At 33.0% G+C, this 21,609-nt stretch overlaps 1 long non-coding RNA gene across 1 annotated transcript in view; it reads right to left on the reverse strand.

Moving 5' to 3' along the window:
* The window catches only part of LOC128203230 (uncharacterized), a 38,299-nt gene that overhangs the window by 4,362 nt on the left and 12,328 nt on the right, over nt 1–21,609 (reverse strand). The window contains exons 3-4 of the long non-coding RNA XR_008255897.1: nt 7,253–7,369; nt 3,047–3,171 (exon numbers count right to left, since the gene is read on the reverse strand). This is a non-coding gene — a long non-coding RNA (uncharacterized LOC128203230). The remainder of the gene's footprint in view (nt 1–3,046; nt 3,172–7,252; nt 7,370–21,609) is intronic.

Here is a 21,609-nt window from a genome sequence, read left to right on the forward strand (position 1 = left end):
TCTATGTCCTTATATGCAGCACTCCATTGTGAATAAACACTAAGTGTGGCCTTGACCTTAGAGATAGGGAAACGGGTCTTGCACGCGACACGTCGTCTTGGTATGTCGAACACATGTGGCAAGTTATTTTTAAAATCTGTCCATACAAGGGAAAGTTACAGAGCCGGACGGACGGACGGTGCGATTTTAATATGCCCACCTTTGGGGGCATGAAGGTGGGCATAAAAACAACTCACATGTACTCTGACTTAGTTAAAGAATGATTAATTTTTTGAGATCGTAATTCTTTTTCAGTTATACAATGTAATACAACCGATTGTAAAAACTATATGACACTTTAGCATAAAAATACAACAATCTTAGAACTGATATGCAAGCTTAAATGAATAACAATTAATAAAATAGAAAATCTTCTAATTCTGCACAATTCATATAAGCAATGAGATGTGATTTCATTTCTTTTCACTAACAGACTATGTCCAAACAAAGTTAAATGCAATTGTATATGCCTCGTATTTAAAGATATTGTCAATATCATACACTTTGAATACTGATCGATAATTTCTTATTTTCAGACTAACAGAAAATATACGTATATAATAATATGGACAGTTACATGAAGACATTTGGTGGGTTGAAATAGTCTACTTAAAGGTCACTTTGTTACCAAACAAATGCAAAAAGCATAATTTGAGCAGCATTAAAATAAAATGTCAGAATTTTGGATTTCTACAATTGTCTTTACATAACCTCTTAGTTATAATAAATAAGAAACATATTTTGAGTTAAATGTATAGAAAACAGTGTTATTACACTACTGTTGTTAAGTGCAGATTATCGGAGACAGACATGGCAGAAAGCAACAGGCAACTGATATTAGCCCCGACTAATCTGGACACTGTTTGGTCAGACAGGTAGCAACCGGCGTAAGTTTGATTGACAGGCTGTGTAATGTAAATTTATATAAAATATAAAACTTGTACAACTTATTTTATGCAATGAACAATAATCATAAAGTTCTTTTATTACCGCAGATTTTACGACTGTTTAAAATTGAGCAATTATGCAATTTTATGAATAAATCAATCTGTGTATGCCACGTATAAAATTTGTGATGATTGTTAAGTACCCAGTTTTCTTGCCAGTGCATTTGTAATAATTGCTGGGCTACAGTATCACAATTAATCTGCAAATCATGAATTCTCTCATAAATCAGTATGAACAAAGGAATTTAAAGGCAAGTATATTTCATTAATATTAACAACACTGTCCATTTGTGCCAGGGCAAACTAGAGGGCTCTTTTTGGGACCCTAAACAGATGTCTCCCAAATGCTTGTCTCATTTTATTCCATGATATTTGACAATGGGAGATATGGAACTGACTATGTGTATGGGTTGATGTGAACATTGGACACACTTGTTATGAAAATCAGGTTCAGGAGATAGCGAACATGAATTATATGGCTAGAACCTTTGGCCTTGACCCTGTGTTTAGAATGTGAGTTCTCCACTTCATCTGAACAGGGTGAACATTTGACCTGAGTCTCATAGGAATTCTTTGAGGGGTGCAAAAGAAACACCAATGTAGGCATGAAAATATACAAAAAATATGTGGCCTGAATGTTTGACCATTAACTGTGACCTTGACTTTCAGCCAGCTAGCTTGGAATGTGGGTTCTGCATGTTCAGTCATTATAAGGTGAACATTTTACAAAAGTTTCATGAACATCCTTTAGGGGGTTTAGGAAATATGGAGTTTGAGCCAGCTAGCTGGAGTGTGTGTCTGCAAATCATTTATGTTAGTAACATTTGATTTGGGTTCTGAACATTTAGTCTCAATGTACTTGATTATTGCTTGGCAACAAATGAAACAAGAGGACCCTGAAGGCTCTGCATCACTCACCTGATCCTATTCAAGTGTAAAATAAGTGTTTTCAGGGTGAGGGCAATTGTGACAGGGGGTTAGATCCTTCCTAGTGACCCAAGTTTTTTTTAATATCACAGATGATTTTTTTTAATATCACAGATGACCCAGTTGCAAACCTTACCTTGCTCTTTTAAGTACATTCCGACCAGGTTTCATGTAGATAAAATAGAAAATATGGCCTCAACAGTGTTTTTAAGAAGTTTTTTTTTAAGATTTGACTTTGTGACCTAGTTTTAGAACTCCGGTTACCCAGTTTCAAACTTGACATAGACTTCATTAACACAAACTTTCTGCCATAGTTTCATGGTGATCATGAGAATGTAACCTCTACAGTGTTTACAAAGTTTTTCTATGATTTGACCTAGTGGCCTGGTTTTTGACCTCTGATTATCCAGTTTCAAACTTTACCTAAAGATCATCAAGAATAACATTCTGATCAAGTTCCATGAACATATGGTCATAAATGTGGCTTCTAGAGTGTGAACATGCTTTTCCTATAATTTGACCTAGTTTTTGACTGCACATGACCCAGATTCAAACTTAACCTAGAGATTATTAATATTAACATTCTGACCAAGTTTCCTGAAGATACATTCATAATTTTGACCTATATAGTGTTCACAAGCTTTTCCTTTAATTTGACCTGGTGACCTAGTTTTTAACCCCAGATGACCCAATACCGAACACAGCAAATATTTTATAAGGAAACATTCAAAACCTTAACCAGAATTTCTAAGTCGAATAAAAAAGGCAACTATTTCTTTTAACTTGGTTAATTAAGTAGGTTGGATGGTTGAGTACCATTGTATAAAGTCTCAATGCAATACCTCAAGGAGTTGCTGAGATATTAACCTAAGTAAGCTTGCATGCAAAACCTTAACCAAGGTGTGACGCTGAAGCCAATGCTGATGCTTGGGTGAATAGTATAGCTCTCCATATTCTTCGAATAGTCGAGCTAAAAACAGTATAGTCCCTTATATAAATAAGGAAATAACCCACCAATTTAAGGCACCATCAATTCTATGGGCAATACTCCTTGGGTTCATTCTGAACTATATTTGAGACCTATAATACAAATGCATGTACCAAAATCGTTCACTTCATTACAAATAAGGTACCTTGAATAACAAAGTTCCGGAGCTTGTTGTCCAATATTGTAGTTATTCTGGCAAAACTTCAGATACCGGTAGGTTGCTGGATATATTCCTATTAACACACTTCAAGATGAAATAGTTCAATCCTGCTATAAGAAAAAGATACAAATCATATTTGATATGCGTTATTCATAAAAACAAAAAACATAAATGGGTTATCATTTACAAACTTAAAACGAATGAACTGGTTTAATACAATTGGCTGCTGTCATCTGGAGAATGTTACAGTAGAGTAGATTTTAATTTTAACAAACCAATTAAGGTACCTCTTAATTACAGGCTCCAAGGTTACACATAAGGATGTGGGAAAACAACACCTCAAACAAAACACCATATTAACACTGCTTATTTTTGTAATGTGCCCCCCCCCCCCCTCCCAATCACTAGGTGGCAAAATACCTGTAAGGTTTTACTAGGGGGAAAAAGGACCAACGCATGAAATAAACACCCCTTAAACAAAACACCTCTAAAGTCACTTATAAAAGTATTCCTTATGAGTCTGACGTACCATAGTGTTATTTATACAGAAAATGAAACATTACTTTTATCAATAAAAAAATCAAACGTAAAAAATGTAATTGGCAATTACCATTCTTATGAATTTATTTATTATACATGATAACAGCTAATTAAGGAATTTTAACACAGAAAAAAAAACTACCTAACATAATAATTATGGATTTACATGTTTATTTAAAAAAATAAAAATAAAAAAAGGAAATAATCACACTCTTTGTCACTAAAATCAATGTTTGTTATTAAATAAAAAAAGGCAAAACATGTTGCATCTCATGAGAGCTTTTCATCAACATTTACAATATGAACCAAAATTATGTTTTTGCATACATGCACAAAAATTCTGAGAAATGACAAGTTAAATCATTGCATAAATGGCAAGTAACTTTAAGCAGAGATGTGATTTAACATTCTGCCATAATTGTTAGAAAGGTGGATACATTTTATTTCTTCAAAGTTGCAGCTATTTTTACAAAACTTTACATTGCATTTTATAAATATGTACAAACAGTATGGTGTTGAAACATGAGTATACAGACATGTTAATGTGTTCTTTATTTTGTTGGCCCTTCGGTAACATTAAACCATCTGATAACTAAATAGTTAAAGTATAAAAATTATGATAGTTTGCTTACAACATGTATATCTCTCTCTGTTTTAATGTTATCATAAGATGAAATAATATCAAATATATTAGAATATACAGTCCTACAATGAAATTATGCACAGCCAACCAAGAACTATAACTATTTGATTTGTTAAGGCAGAGCAAGTATTTTCTAAGCAGTAATTAACCCTTTGCATGCTGGGTAAATTGTCGTCTGCTCAAAAATGTTGTCTGGTTTATTCTAAATTTCTTTCAATTTACTTAAAACTTTGGGGATATATTGACAGAGTGGCAAACAGCTTGGAACCTGACCAGGCGCCGAGTTACTCGGCGTCTGGTCTGGTTCCAAGCTGTTTGCATAGCCTTTAAAATCGCCATCAGCAGCTTAAGGGTTAGAGTAACACTTGCATGCTAAATAATAGGAAAGCTATATGATATGTTATGTATAGAACTATACCAATGGGCTCGATAGGAATTTCCTATTCGCCTCTCTCCTAGAGAACCTGCGTTCAATTCCCAGCCTAGGCGAGTGTGAGTTTGGTTAGTGGTCACCAAGTTGGACGAGTGGGTTTCTTTTTCCGGGTTTTCCAGTTCCCCCTACTACACAAGACCAAACTCTAACTGAATGCTCCCTTTATGAATTCATAGTTACAATTCTTACAATGGTACCAGGGCGGATGGCATAAAATGGGTTCTCCCCCCCCCCCCCCCCCCAAAAAAAAAAATGTAAGCAATTTGTAGTCTGAGATGTTGTATTTTGAATGTATAACATTACTTTTTATCTTATTTCTCCGATATATTAGAAATAAATTTGAACGATGTGAGGGCCGTTGCCTGGTGAGCCTCCCCCTCTAGTGCAGCCAGTGGGTACAATGGGCAACTTGTTTTTAAGTATTGGTTCTATCCTGTCAATCTAAAGTAACTGCTTGTTATTGTTTATTTAGTACATGTACATTAGGAGATGCGATAAACTTCTTTTTCACTATTTTAAAGCTCATTTAATTATATACCATATCCACTTTTGATACTGTCCTTATAACCAAGTCTTGAGTACTGCTACTAAAGAAGACTAGTTCAGTCGCTGGTTGGAAATAACAAATATAAACATTTGTTTTCTTTAAGAAACATGATTGTACTTATAATATTTAATTAATACTGGTTAAAAGCATATTTTTGATTCATTGTCTCATGTTGTGTTTATGCAGTCTCAAATGAATCAACTTTAGAAATGTATCTTATTGGTATATTGTACTTTTTAAAAAAACAAAACATAGTTGATATGTTTCCATAGCAACCTTTTAAAATTGAAATGAAATGACTGAAAGATACATAATTGTGGAATGTTTATTTATCAATCATGCTCCCATTCAGTAATATTGTAATATCAATTTCATACTTGACTATTGTTTTGTGATCCTTTAAATAGGGTATCAGGTCTGTGCCATTAGTATATTGTTAACTGTTCTTCTTTCTATTATCCAAGTATCACTAAAATAACGTAATGTGAATTTCTATTTGCTAAAAATTATTTATTATGACATTAAATTAGATAAAGCAGATAAATATTCATTAAATAATGGTAATGTAGTTAATAAAAAACCTGAACATTGGTCAAATTCTTTAACTTTGGTTTGAATATCAAATAAAGAAGATTGGTTGCCGTGGGAACATGCAGAATAACTTTCTCACAAAAGTTTTTGTTGCTTCATAGTATTTTATTCTTGATCTGAACACTAAAGCCAGAAAAAACAAATGAATGACCATCGACATATTTGCTTGTTTCTCTCTTGTTTCTCTCCAATAAACAGCTGTTTTTCAATTATATTGTAGCACACGCCATATAACAAATGTTGTCCAAAATAAACAATAACAAGTTTTCATTTAATTGCGTTCAATGTTAATGTGAATTTTCATTTTACCCATAAATTCTTCATTGGATGGATTTTATTGATGAACACAAATGTGTTTTTAAGAAACACAATAGCATATGCAAAAGATAAAGTATAATTTTTAGACAAGAATGTGTCTCCATGGTTACCGTGGAATCAATTTCAATTACTAATAGCTTAATTAAAACTTTAACATTTCAATATCACTGTCTGAAAGTTTGAATGCTGTAGAACAAGTATTATTTAAATTGTATTCTTTTAAAGTCAATGGGTGATATATTATAGCATGGTATATCCTGCTTTTCAGAAAGACATCTTTGCCCCAAAATAAGATTTGTAGGAGCACATGCATGCAGACAAGGAATATATCTTTGGAATTTGCTGTACAATTTTCCAGAAAAGTCAATATTCTTTTTGAATATATATATATATATATACAGTGGAAACTCACTAAACCGGACCATACCGGACATGGTCCGGACTGGGCAAAATTTCCGGTTTAGTGAGGATTCCGGTTTAGTGAGGATTTGATGTACGGAGTAAGTTTACTCAAAATATTAACTGAGTTAACCTTTAAAGGGAAGTTGATGTTTAGACAGAGGTTGAGACATGATTAAAGCACATGCAAAAGTGATAAACATAATTAAACATTTCTGCGTTTTTATAATCATCTTCTTTTCCAAGTCTTAAAATCAAAGTGAAGTTTGATTTTGATTGAAACATTAATTTGTTTGTTGCAGAAAATAAAGAACTAGTCAAGTCAATTTTCTTTTCACAAGTTTGATTATCATTTGATTATTGCGCGGCAGTCAATGTACAGCGCAATCATCATTATTGATTATCGAGTTAACACAACATCACAGGTGCAATATTTAACGACGCACCGGCTGTCAAAACAAAGTGACAAAGTAACATGCGATTCGCAAAATCCTAATACATAAAATCATTTTGACATAAAATTTTCTCAATTTTTGTCTGGTATCCAGTTTTGTAGGGATTATTTTACATTAAAAGTAGAAGGGAAAAACCGGGACTCTGAAAAAAGTCTTGTATCCCGAGGATTCTGGTTTTGTGGAGATCCGGTTTAGTGAGTTTCCACTGTAAATATATATATATTTATATATATGTTGTTTCTGTACATATTTGTACCATTCTTACCAGCTATGATTGTTTAAAGTCAGCAGGGCCTCTGCTGCAGGTAGGTAAATGTTGTCATGACTGGTACCAAGACAGTTGACAGCAACAATTAAATACAGCCATTCCCCACTAGTAGTCCTACAAATAAAAAGTACACATTTACCAAAAGGATAGCGCCATGGATATACATGGAGGCACCCTTCTGGTAGTACCAATATTCTGTGAGTGGAACCATCAACTAATATGTTAAACTTCCTTTGGCTTTATTCATTACAAAATTATAAGATGGTCCTATCAATTAATATGTTTCATACCCAGAGGAAAGCTCCTATAATCATAAGAGGGTTGTGCTGTGAGATACTCAAGAAATTACTCTTGGCACTATTGTACGGCATCACCTATAAATAATCAGGATAAAACACAAAATCAGTAGCCCCTTATATCCTTTCCGCTACCATAGCCGTCTAATGCAGACTCTAAATTCGGGTGTCCCCATTACCTCTGTCATACACTTCCTGTACATGTTTTGCTAAAAGCAGAGACTTAAATCTCCCGATTAAAATGCGTTAGCAATTAGGTAAAATGTTTATCAATTTCGAAACAGTATAAATTTATAACACAATTAAAGAAATTAATTACAAACATCATAAAATTATATAACATAACACCCTTATAATTCAAGTTTGCATTTCACGAATTAGTGACATATACATTATCCCTAATTAGGTAAATTAAATGCTCTAGTGAAATTGTACATTTTTCCTTTTACTTAAACCCTTTAATAGACACATTTATACAATAAAATGCATTTTATTGGTTTTATTATGTTACGGCAATTAAAATATTCACTTATTAATATATATGACATTTCGGCATAACTACGCTCTGGTTGACTTCGGAAAAATACAAAAATCTCATTAATACACTACGGATATGATGAATTTTGAACAAATGTAGGAATAACCGTAGACATGTGTTGTAGTAATTTGATTGAAGACAATCATCAGTAAACAAACATGCAAAACAGCGCAATGGTAATCCTGTGATATGTAGGTTGTGGTAATTTTCATCTCCGGTATTGGCTACTTTTTAATGTTTATAAAACTACTATAGGCGAGTTATGTAGATAGAAATTACTTCTTTGAACAAGTTGTTATTAAAAGGATAATATTATGCATTAATACACTCTGGTAGTTCTAGTACAAACATTTCAGGAATATGTATTTCAAAATGGCCGGAGACGTTTAATGTTATGATCAATCTTTGAATTATACCACGTGTGCATGCATAAATACACTATGGCAGTTTTACCTTTTGTAGTAACTCAATATTTATGTCTGTTGTTTTCCTCATAAATACACTACGGCTAGTATTTGATATTTCTATTTTGTACTACAGAAGTAGGAAAAGGTTTTCCAAAATATTTCAAAAGTACAATGCTTAAAAAGATGTTTGTAAGGCAACGTTGCGAAATGTTTTTATTATTACAATCATATTATGCAGGTGTATGCTTGAATCCACATATTAAAACACTCTCTGGAATGCCATGTGTGAATAAACCATGTATGTATAAATACGCTATTTTAGCCGTGCTTAATTTTAATGCAGACATCACATTATCACAGTTTTCCAGGCACGTGTCATTCTATGTAAAATTCAGCATTAAAACAAAAAGTGAAACTTATGATTAGAAGTGGTGTAACAATGTTTGTGTGTCTAGTTCATTGTTGTATGGGTCCTTGACGTGTACCCCTTAACAGGGCCTATTTTTTATTGTCTCTGTAGTTTTCATTATATTATACATATTTTTGTTTTAGTATTTACACATGCATAGAGCGATTACAAAACAATATATTTTTTATCAAATATATCAGAAAGGAATTAAAATAACAATTCTCTATCATGATATTTTACACACATGTTCATTCATTTCCTATATAAATGTATACTTATAGGACTTAAATCCAAATACGGATTCACAATTAATTCATACATCAAGGTTATAAAATGTATAGATCAATTTTATACATCATAGGAACTTGAGGAATACATAGGGATAAAATCAAACATGACGAAAATCAATAATGGTAATATTTTTTCTCCAATCAACCAAGAACACATGTAAATAATTATATAATAAAAAATAGACCAAAACATAAATCAAAATATTTGACTGTAACTATTATATTGATAAAAATATTGCAAGATTTGTCACGGGAAACAACACCAGTATTAACGAAACGGCAACAGAGTCTAGTGGAGTTTCTGGTGCAATGCAATATCATCGGTCTGTAAAAAGAAATCACATATTGATGAATATTTGTTATAAAGACACGTTATTGAAAATTTATTTTAATACATCATTGATCTAAACGGCGCTTTCTTGTACTAGACTCTGAAATTCAAGATGTGCCATTAAACAGTAGAAATAATTTAATGTATGCATTTTCATGAACTTCAGAGGCCGTTCATTGTTTCGATTTAAGGGTCATTTAAAAATGCAATTATATAAAAAACATATATTATTGAAAATGTTTTACATACATTAGTTGTTGATTTCCGTTCCTTTGTGTTTCTGGAGCCATAGTCTTGTTGGACTTGACCTCCATTCGGCCTTTCCTAGAGGTAATGCCACGATACGAAATAAAACATTCCCTTAAATAAAATAACATTTCATCTGAGTTTTATTTTATAAACATTAGAATTATACTCGTGCAAGCTGACTCTGCACTGCACATTGACAAAGAGGTCAAGTTAAAAATGTCGCTTGTTTGTTTGGATTTCCTTATACGTGTGCTATATAAGTTATTCTGCAACCTAAAACCAGAAACATAAAACATTAAACAGCTGATTGATTTTAAAAGATGTTGTTCATGTTTCATTTTGGTACATGCAACGATCAATATGTTATTAAACCTGATTATCGTTACTATTTAACATTCTACAGCATGTTTGTAATATTCTGTAAAAAAGTATTACCATTCTCTCAAACAGCTTATAGGTAACCGGAGGGTTGACGCTTTATACATGATGAACCACAAGCGAGATGTCCACAGCAAACCACACAAATTAGGTCCACAAATAAGCACTTTGTGTTGGTACACTGTAAATGTTGACTGTCTACAACACCCATGCTCTTTTTTAATTATAAAATAACTCTGATGCATGTTTTTTCCCACTTTCCTTTTGTATTTACTTCTTCCGTCAAAACCTTGTTCTGTCGGCTATTTATTATAGGATTGAAACATGTCATCGGGTTGCACACATGTTTTGATTATTCCAATACAGTGGACATAAGCTTCCGGTCCGAAATATTTCATGCCATGTGTTCCCCTCTGCTGAGCATCCTAACGTTGCCATCTCTTTTCGTGGACTGATTTTGCAATTGACCAATATGTCCTTCCGGTGTTTAATGCGTGACACGAATGTATAGATTTTTTCCAAAAGCCAGAGGAACTGATGTTTTAAACTTGTCGGCAAATACAACATGATCATCCTGTGATGTTTTCTCTTCAGTTCTCTACAACTATTTGAGTCAACCCTACTTCTATCTTTCGACTTTAAGTACGCCTGGTAATTCTTGAGATACCCCATGACACACTGAGCACCAACGATTCTTGAATGGTGACCGTGACATTTGATCATTGCTTCATCGACAGATATGTATTGTTAAATGTTTTATTAAGTCATGCTCCTTTCCCATACAACTTTCATAACAGGGGTCACTGTGGTTCCAATGTAACCTTGATGCGACCTTGTGATATTTGTCCGGTTGGTTAATCGTCTATTGCAGTGGTTTTCATGGCAACTGTGACAGCAATTTTGTAATGGGTGTTCTGTTGATACATTTGCAGTCACTATGGTTTCCATTATAACTTTATAGCGATCACGTAATAGATGTCCGGTTGGATTTATTAGAAAGTTATAGCATATATTTCAAAAAGTTTTAAAAGGAAGCGTAACTAGCGTTTAATGACCTTCAAAGGCAACGTCGCCTTTGAAATGGGTTGTGTTATGTTGATTACGTATTATGTTTATACAGGAATTACCGCTGCGTAGTTTTGCATACTTCTAGATTCAAGAACGCTACCAAAGTGCACTTAAGTGACTGATTTAGTTTAATTCAAACATGAAATGTCTACCTTAGCGAAGTAAACACACAGTCCGTAAAACAAATATCACAGTAATACCACTGCGCAGTTTTGCTCATTTCTTTAATTTAACAGTGATACCACAGCATACTTCTGATACAAGAGGAAAAGCATAAGTATGCTATTTTATAAAAGCAAATTAACAAATGCCAGTGGCGAATAATGTTAAATGACGATTTTTAAAGAAATACCGTTGTTTATTTTTGCATGGTTATTATATTTGAAAGAAATTCCGTAGTGTAGTAACTGTTTCTAAGACAAAGTACCATAGCGTATTAATGCGGTTTTTAAAATTCACAATCCTTCTTATTTTAATGAAAAATGTACCACAAATTTGTGGAAAATGTGCATTTTGCGGCTATGGAAATGGGCATACCTACTTTTTCGGTGCGTTTCAGTCGTCTACAGTATTCCTACAGTAAAACAGTAGCGGTAACAAGCACCCTTGAAAAATTAGTCTCCATTAGGCGGCTACGGTAGCGCGTTGATTTACGTGGCCGTATTCGAAAGGATATAAATTAGGAGATATCCTATCAGTGGCACCATCAGTTTTATGTGCAATACTCCTTGGGTTTATTCATAACTATTATTGAGACCTTTAAGTCCTGTCAACTGGCCAAATTTCCTCCAAGATGAGGATTAACCAAAAGATCAGCAGCCCCTTAAATAAATAAAGTGATATTCCATAAGTGATATTCCATCAGTGGCTCTAGCAATTAATATGTGCAATACCCTTTGAGTTCATTCAAATGAACTGGTCCTATCAATTATTGCAAACCAAATAATTGCCCCGAGATTCGTTACAGAAAAAAATTCTTTAGTGCCAATCTTGTGTACAGTCCCTTTAATGAAATCGACTCACTTTACATTTCTTTTGCCTCGAGTGTAAATGTTAAAATGTCAAAACTATATAAGAAAATAATGTATTTTAATTTATATTATGTATTATTATATTAAATTTTATACTCAAACATCAATATTCTTTGGTTAAGCATTGTCAACTGGCCAAATTTCAACCAGATAGCTGTATAATTCCAAATTCCAAATGTCACTGGTATACGTTACATTCCCGAAATAAGAAAAAAAAAAACGTGATCTATAGAAAAATAATAATGTTCCAAACATCAGAGGAAGGCTCCTAAAACGATAACTCGGCTGTGCAGATAACTGCATCCACAAGCTCTAAAAGGGGTCCTCCAAGATGAGGATTAACCAAAAGATCAGCAGCCCCTTAAATAAATAAAGTGATATTCCATAAGTGATATTCCATCAGTGGCTCTAGCAATTAATATGTGCAATACCCTTTGAGTTCATTCAAATGAACTGGTCCTATCAATGATTGCAAACCAAATAATTGCCCCGAGATTCGTTACAGAAAAAAATTCTTTAGTGCCAATCTTGTGTACAGTCCCTTTAATGAAATCGACTCACTTTTTATTTCTTTTGCCTCGAGTGTAAATGTTAAAATGTCAAAACTATATAAGAAAATAATGTATTTTAATTTATATTATGTATTATTATATTTACAATTTTATACTCAAACATCAATATTCTTTGGTTATGCATTGTCAACTGGCCAATTTTCAACCAGATAGCTGTATAATTCCAAATTCCAAATGTCACTGGTATACGTTACATTCCCGAAATAAGAAAAAAAAACGTGATCTATAGAAAAATAATAATGTTTCAAACATCAGAGGAAGGCTCCTAAAACGATAACTCGGCTGTGCAGATAACTGCATCCACAAGCTCTCAAAGGAGTCCTCCAATATGAGGATTAACCAAAAGATCAGCAGCCCCTTAATTAAATAAATAAAGTGATATTCCATCAGTGGCTCTAGCAATTAATATGTGCAATACCCTTTGAGTTCATTCAAATGAGCTGGTCCTATCAATTATTGCAAACCAAATAATTGCCCCGAGATTCGTTACAGAAAAAAATTCTTTAGTTCCAATCTTGTGTACAGTCCCTTTAATAAAATCGACTCACTTTTTATTTCTTTTGCCTCGAGTGTAAATGTTAAAATGTCAAAACTATATAAGAAAATAATGTATTTTAATTTATATTATGTATTATTATATTTACAATTTCATACTCAAACATCAATATTCTTTGGTTAAGCACTGTCAACTGGCCAAATTTCAACCAGAAAGCTGTATAACTCCAAATTCCAAATGTCACTGGTATTCGTTACATTCCCGAAATAAGAAAAAAAAACGCGATCTATAGAAAGATAATAATGTTTCAAACATCAGAGGAAGGCTCCTAAAAAGATAACTCGGCTGTGCAGATAACTGCATCCACAAGCTCTAAAAGGAGTCCTCCAAGATGAGGATTAACCAAAAGATCAGCAGCCCCTTAAATAAATAAAGTGATATTCCATCAGTGGCTCTAGCAATTAATATGTGCAATACCCTTTGAGTTTATTCAAATGAGCTGGTCCTATCAATTATTGCACACCAAATAATTGCCCCGAGGTTCGTTACAGAAAAAAATTCTTTAGTGCCAATCTTGTGTACAGTCCCTTTAATGAAATCGACTCACTTTTTATTTCTTTTAACTCGAGTGTAAATGTTAAAATGTCAAAACTATATAAGAAAATAATGTATTTTAATTTATATTATGTATTATTATATTTACAATTTCATACTCAAACATCAATATTCTTTGGTTAAGCACTGTCAACTGGCCAAATTTCAACCAGAAAGCTGTATAATTCCAAATTCCAAATGTCACTAAAAAACGTGATCTATAGAAAGATAATAATGTTTCAAACATCAGAGGAAGGCTCCTAAAAAGATAACTCGGCTGTGCAGATAACTGCATCCACAAGCTCTAAAAGGAGTCCTCCAAGATGAGGATTAACCAAAAGATCAGCAGCCCCTTAAATAAATAAAGTGATATTCCATCAGTGGCTCTAGCAATTAATATGTGCAATACCCTTTGAGTTCATTCAAATGAGCTGGTCCTATCAATTATTGCACACCAAATAATTGCCCCGAGGTTCATTACAGAAAAAAATTCTTTAGTGCCAATCTTGTGTACAGTCCCTTTAATGAAATCGACTCACTTTTTATTTCTTTTGCCTCGAGTGTAAATGTTAAAATGTCGAAACTATATAAGAAAATAATGTATTTTAATTTATATTATGTATTATTATATTTACAATTTCATACTCAAACATCAATATTCTTTGGTTAAGCACTGTCAACTGGCCAAATTTCAACCAGAAAGCTGTATAGTTCCAAATTCCAAATGTCACTGGTATACGTTACATTCCCGAAATAAGAAAAAAAAAACGCGATCTATACAAAGATAATTATGTTTCAAACATCAGAGGAAAGCTCCTAAAATGATAACTCGTCTGTGCAGATAACTGCATCCACAAGCTCTAAAAGGAGTCCTCCAAGATGAGGATTAACCAAAAGATCAGCAGCCCCTTAAATAAATAAAGTGATATTCCATCAGTGGCTCTAGCAATTAATATGTGCAATACCCTTTGAGTTCATTCAAATGAGCTGGTCCTTTCAATTATTGCAAACCAAATAATTGCCCCGAGATTCGTTACAGAAAAAAATTCTTTTGTGCCAATCTTGTGTACAGTCCCTTTAATGAAATCGACTCACTTTTTTATTTCTTTTGCCTCGAGTGTAAATGTTAAAATGTCAAAACTATATAAGAAAATAATGTATTTTAATTTAAATTATGTATTATTATATTTACAATTTCATACTCAAACATCAATATTCTTTGGTTAAGCACTGTCAACTGGCCAAATTTCAACCAGAAAGCTGTATAGTTCCAAATTCCAAATGTCACTGGTATACGTTACATTCCCGAAATAAGAAAAAAAAAACGTGATCTATAGAAAGATAATAATGTTTCAAACATCAGAGGAAGGCTCCTAAAAAGATAACTCGGCTGTGCAGATAACTGCATCCACAAGCTCTAAAAGGAGTCCTCCAAGATGAGGATTAACCAAAAGATCAGCAGCCCCTTAAATAAATAAAGTGATATTCCATCAGTGGCTCTAGCAATTAATATGTGCAATACCCTTTGAGTTTATTCAAATGAGCTGGTCCTATCAATTATTGCACACCAAATAATTGCCCCGAGGTTCGTTACAGAAAAAAATTCTTTAGTGCCAATCTTGTGTACAGTCCCTTTAATGAAATCGACTCACTTTTTATTTCTTTTACCTCGTGTGTAAATGTTAAAATGTCAAAACTATATAAGAAAATAATGTATTTTAATTTATATTATGTATTATTATATTTACAATTTCATACTCAAACATCAATATTCTTTGGTTAAGCACTATCAACTGGCCAAATTTTAACCAGAAAGCTGTATAGTTCCAAATTCCAAATGTCACTGGTATACGTTACATTCCCGAAATAAGAAAAAAACAACGCGATCTATAGAAAGATAATAATGTTTCAAACATCAGAGGAAGGCTCCTAAAAAGATAACTCGGCTGTGCAGATAACTGCATCCACAAGCTCTAAAAGGAGTCCTCCAAGATGAGGATTAACCAAAAGATCAGCAGTCCCTTAAATAAATAAAGTGATATTCCATCAGTGGCTCTAGCAATTAATATGTGAAATACCCTTTGAGTTCATTCAAATGAGCTGGTCCTATCAATTATTGCAAACCAAATAATTGCCCCGAGATTCGTTACAGAATTTTTTATTTTTAGTTCCAATCTTGTGTACAGTCCCTTTAATGAAATCGACTCACTTTTTATTTCTTTTGCCTCGAGTGTAAATGTTAAAATGTCAAAACTATATAAGAAAATAATGTATTTTAATTTATATTATGTATTATTATATTTACAATTTCATACTCAAACATCAATATTCTTTGGTTAAGCACTGTCAACTGGCCAAATTTCAACCAGAAAGCTGTATAATTCCAAATTCCAAATGTCACTGGTATTCGTTACATTCCCGAAATAAGAAAAAAACAACGCGATCTATAGAAAGATAATAATGTTTCAAACATCAGAGGAAGGCTCCTAAAAAGATAACTCGGCTGTGCAGATAACTGCATCCACAAGCTCTAAAAGGAGTCCTCCAAGATGAGGATTAACCAAAAGATCAGCAGCCCCTTAAATAAATAAAGTGATATTCCATCAGTGGCTCTAGCAATTAATATGTGCAATACCCTTTGAGTTTATTCAAATGAGCTGGTCCTATCAATTATTGCACACCAAATAATTGCCCCGAGGTTCGTTACAGAAAAAAATTCTTTAGTGCCAATCTTGTGTACAGTCCCTTTAATGAAATCGACTCACTTTTTATTTCTTTTACCTCGTGTGTAAATGTTAAAATGTCAAAACTATATAAGAAAATAATGTATTTTAATTTATATTATGTATTATTATATTTACAATTTCATATTCAAACATCAATATTCTTTGGTTAAGCACTATGAACTGGCCAAATTTTAACCAGAAAGCTGTATAGTTCCAAATTCCAAATGTCACTGGTATACGTTACATTCCCGAAATAAGAAAAAAACAACGCGATCTATAGAAAGATAATGTTTCAAACATCAGAGGAAGGCTCCTAAAAAGATAACTCGGCTGTGCAGATAACTGCATCCACAAGCTCTAAAAGGAGTCCTCCAAGATGAGGATTAACCAAAGATCAGCAGTCCCTTAATTAAATAAAGTGATATTCCATTAGTGGCTCTAGCAATTAATATGTGCAATACCCTTTGAGTTCATTCAAATGAGCTGGTCCTATCAATTATTGCAAACCAAATAATTGCCCCGAGGTTCGTTACAGAAAAAAATTCTTTAGTGCCAATCTTGTGTACAGTCCCTTTAATGAAATCGACTCACTTTTTATTTCTTTTACCTCGTGTGTAATTGTTAAAATGTCAAAACTATATAAGAAAATAATGTATTTTAATTTATATTATGTATTATTATATTTACAATTTCATACTCAAACATCAATATTCTTTGGTTAAGCACTGTCAACTGGCCAAATTTTAACCAGAAAGCTGTATAGTTCCAAATTCCAAATGTCACTGGTATACGTTACATTCCCGAAATAAGAAAAAAAAAACGCGATCTATAGAAAGATAATGTTTCAAACATCAGAGGAAGGCTCCTAAAAAGATAACTCGGCTGTGCAGATAACTGCATCCACAAGCTCTAAAAGGAGTCCTCCAAGATGAGGATTAACCAAAAGATCAGCAGCCCCTTAAATAAATAAAGTGATATTCCATCAGTGGCTCTAGCAATTAATATGTGCAATACCCTTTGAGTTCATTCAAATGAGCTGGTCCTATCAATTATTGCAAACCAAATAATTGCCCCGAGATTCGTTACAGAAAAAAATTCTTTTGTGTCAATCTTGTGTACAGTCCCTTTAATGAAATCGACTCACTTTTTATTTCTTTTGCCACGTGTGTAAATGTTAAAATGTCAAAACTATATAAGAAAATAATGTATTTTAATTTATATTATGTATTATTATATTTACAATTTCATACTCAAACATCAATATTCTTTGGTTAAGCACTGTCAACTGGCCAAATTTCAACCAGAAAGCTGTATAATTCCAAATTCCAAATGTCACTGGTATACATAACATTCCCGAAATAAGAAAAAAAACGTGATCTATAGAGAGATAATAATGTTTCAAACATCAGAGGAAGGCTCCTAAAAAGATAACTCGGCTGTGCAGATAACTGCATCCACAAGCTCTAAAAGGAGTCCTCCAAGATGAGGATTAACCAAAAGATCAGCAGCCCCTTAAATAAATAAAGTGATATTCCATCAGTGGCTCTAGCAATTAATATGTGCAATACCCTTTGAGTTCATTCAAATGAGCTGGTCCTATCAATTATTGCACACCAAATAATTGCCCCGAGGTTCATTACAGAAAAAAATTCTTTAGTGCCAATCTTGTGTACAGTCCCTTTAATGAAATCGACTCACTTTTTATTTCTTTTGCCTCGAGTGTAAATGTTAAAATGTCAAAACTATATAAGAAAATAATGTATTTTAATTTATATTATGTATTATTATATATACAATTTCATACTCAAACATCAATATTCGTTGGTTAAGCACTGTCAACTGGCCAAATTTCAACCAGAAAGCTGTATAGTTCCAAATTCCAAATGTCACTGGTATACGTTACATTCCCGAAATAAGAAAAAAACAACGCGATCTATAGAAAGATAATAATGTTTCAAACATCAGAGGAAGGCTCCTAAAAAGATAACTCGGCTGTGCAGATAACTGCATCCACAAGCTCTAAAAGGAGTCCTCCAAGATGAGGATTAACCAAAAGATCAGCAGCCCCTTAAATAAATAAAGTGATATTCCATCAGTGGCTCTAGCAATTAATATGTGCAATACCCTTTGAGTTCATTCAAATGAGCTGGTCCTATCAATTATTGCAAACCAAATAATTGCCCCGAGATTCGTTACAGAAAAAAATTCTTTTGTGCCAATCTTGTGTACAGTCCCTTTAATGAAATCGACTCACTTTTTATTTCTTTTGCCTCGAGTGTAAATGTTAAAATGTCAAAACTATATAAGAAAATAATGTATTTTAATTTATATTATGTATTATTATATTTACAATTTCATACTCAAACATCAATATTCTTTGGTTAAGCATTGTCAACTGGCCAAATTTCAACCAGAAAGCTGTATAGTTCCAAATTCCAAATGTCACTGGTATACGTTACATTCCCGAAATAAGAAAAAAACAACGCGATCTATAGAAAGATAATAATGTTTCAAACATCAGAGGAAGGCTCCTAAAAAGATAACTCGGCTGTGCAGATAACTGCATCCACAAGCTCTAAAAGGAGTCCTCCAAGATGAGGATTAACCAAAAGATCAGCAACCCCTTAAATAAATAAAGTGATATTCCATCAGTGGCTCTAGCAATTAATATGTGCAATACCCTTTGAGTTTATTCAAATGAGCTGGTCCTATCAATTATTGCACACCAAATAATTGCCCCGAGGTTCGTTACAGAAAAAAATTCTTTAGTGCCAATCTTGTGTACAGTCCCTTTAATGAAATCGACTCACTTTTTATTTCTTTTACCTCGTGTGTAAATGTTAAAATGTCAAAACTATATAAGAAAATAATGTATTTTAATTTATATTATGTATAATTATATTTACAATTTCATACTCAAACATCAATATTCTTTGGTTAAGCACTATCAACTGGCCAAATTTTAAACAGAAAGCTGTATAGTTCCAAATTCCAAATGTCACTGGTATACGTTACATTCCCGAAATAAGAAAAAAACAACGCGATCTATAGAAAGATAATAATGTTTCAAACATCAGAGGAAGGCTCCTAAAAAGATAACTCGGCTGTGCAGATAACTGCATCCACAAGCTCTAAAAGGAGTCCTCCAAGATGAGGATTAACCAAAAGATCAGCAGTCCCTTAAATAAATAAAGTGATATTCCATCAGTGGCTCTAGCAATTAATATGTGAAATACCCTTTGAGTTCATTCAAATGAGCTGGTCCTATCAATTATTGCAAACCAAATAATTGCCCCGAGATTCGTTACAGAATTTTTTTATTTTAGTTCCAATCTTGTGTACAGTCCCTTTAATGAAATCGACTCACTTTTTATTTCTTTTGCCTCGAGTGTAAATGTTAAAATGTCAAAACTATATAAGAAAATAATGTATTTTAATTTATATTATGTATTATTATATTTACAATTTCATACTCAAACATCAATATTCTTTGGTTAAGCACTGTCAACTGGCCAAATTTCAACCAGAAAGCTGTATAATTCCAAATTCCAAATGTCACTGGTATTCGTTACATTCCCGAAATAAGAAAAAAAAACCGCGATCTATAGAAAGATAATAATGTTTCAAACATCAGAGGAAGGCTCCTAAAAAGATAACTCGGCTGTGCAGATAACTGCATCCACAAGCTCTAAAAGGAGTCCTCCAAGATGAGGATTAACCAAAAGATCAGCAGCCCCTTAAATAAATAAAGTGATATTCCATCAGTGGCTCTAGCAATTAATATGTGCAATACCCTTTGAGTTTATTCAAATGAGCTGGTCCTATCAATAATTGCACACCAAATAATTGCCCCGAGGTTCGTTACAGAAAAAATTTCTTTAGTGCCAATCTTGTGTACAGTCCCTTTAATGAAATCGACTCACTTTTTATTTCTTTTACCTCGTGTGTAAATGTTAAAATGTCAAAACTATATAAGAAAATAATGTATTTTAATTTATATTATGTATTATTATATTTACAATTTCATACTCAAACATCAATATTCTTTGGTTAAGCACTATCAACTGGCCAAATTTTAACCAGAAAGCTGTATAGTTCCAAATTCCAAATGTCACTGGTATACGTTACATTCCCGAAATAAGAAAAAAACAACGCGATCTATAGAAAGATAATAATGTTTCAAACATCAGAGGAAGGCTCCTAAAAAGATAACTCGGCTGTGCAGATAACTGCATCCACAAGCTCTAAAAGGAGTCCTCCAAGATGAGGATTAACCAAAAGATCAGCAGTCCCTTAAATAAATAAAGTGATATTCCATCAGTGGCTCTAGCAATTAATATGTGAAATACCCTTTGAGTTCATTCAAATGAGCTGGTCCTATCAATTATTGCAAACCAAATAATTGCCCCGAGATTCGTTACAGAAAAAAATTCTTTTGTGCCAATCTTGTGTACAGTCCCTTTAATGAAATCGACTCACTTTTTATTTCTTTTACCTCGTGTGTAAATGTTAAAATGTCAAAACTATATAAGAAAATAATGTATTTTAATTTATATTATGTATTATTATATTTACAATTTCATATTCAAACATCAATATTCTTTGGTTAAGCACTATGAACTGGCCAAATTTTAACCAGAAAGCTGTATAGTTCCAAATTCCAAATGTCACTGGTATACGTTACATTCCCGAAATAAGAAAAAAAACAACGCGATCTATAGAAAGATAATGTTTCAAACATCAGAGGAAGGCTCCTAAAAAGATAACTCGGCTGTGCAGATAACTGCATCCACAAGCTCTAAAAGGAGTCCTCCAAGATGAGGATTAACCAAAGATCAGCAGTCCCTTAATTAAATAAAGTGATATTCCATTAGTGGCTCTAGCAATTAATATGTGCAATACCCTTTGAGTTCATTCAAATGAGCTGGTCCTATCAATTATTGCAAACCAAATAATTGCCCCGAGGTTC

The sequence above is a fragment of the Mya arenaria genome, chromosome 9 (assembly GCF_026914265.1).
Source record: "Mya arenaria isolate MELC-2E11 chromosome 9, ASM2691426v1".
Lineage (NCBI taxonomy): Eukaryota > Metazoa > Mollusca > Bivalvia > Myida > Myidae > Mya > Mya arenaria.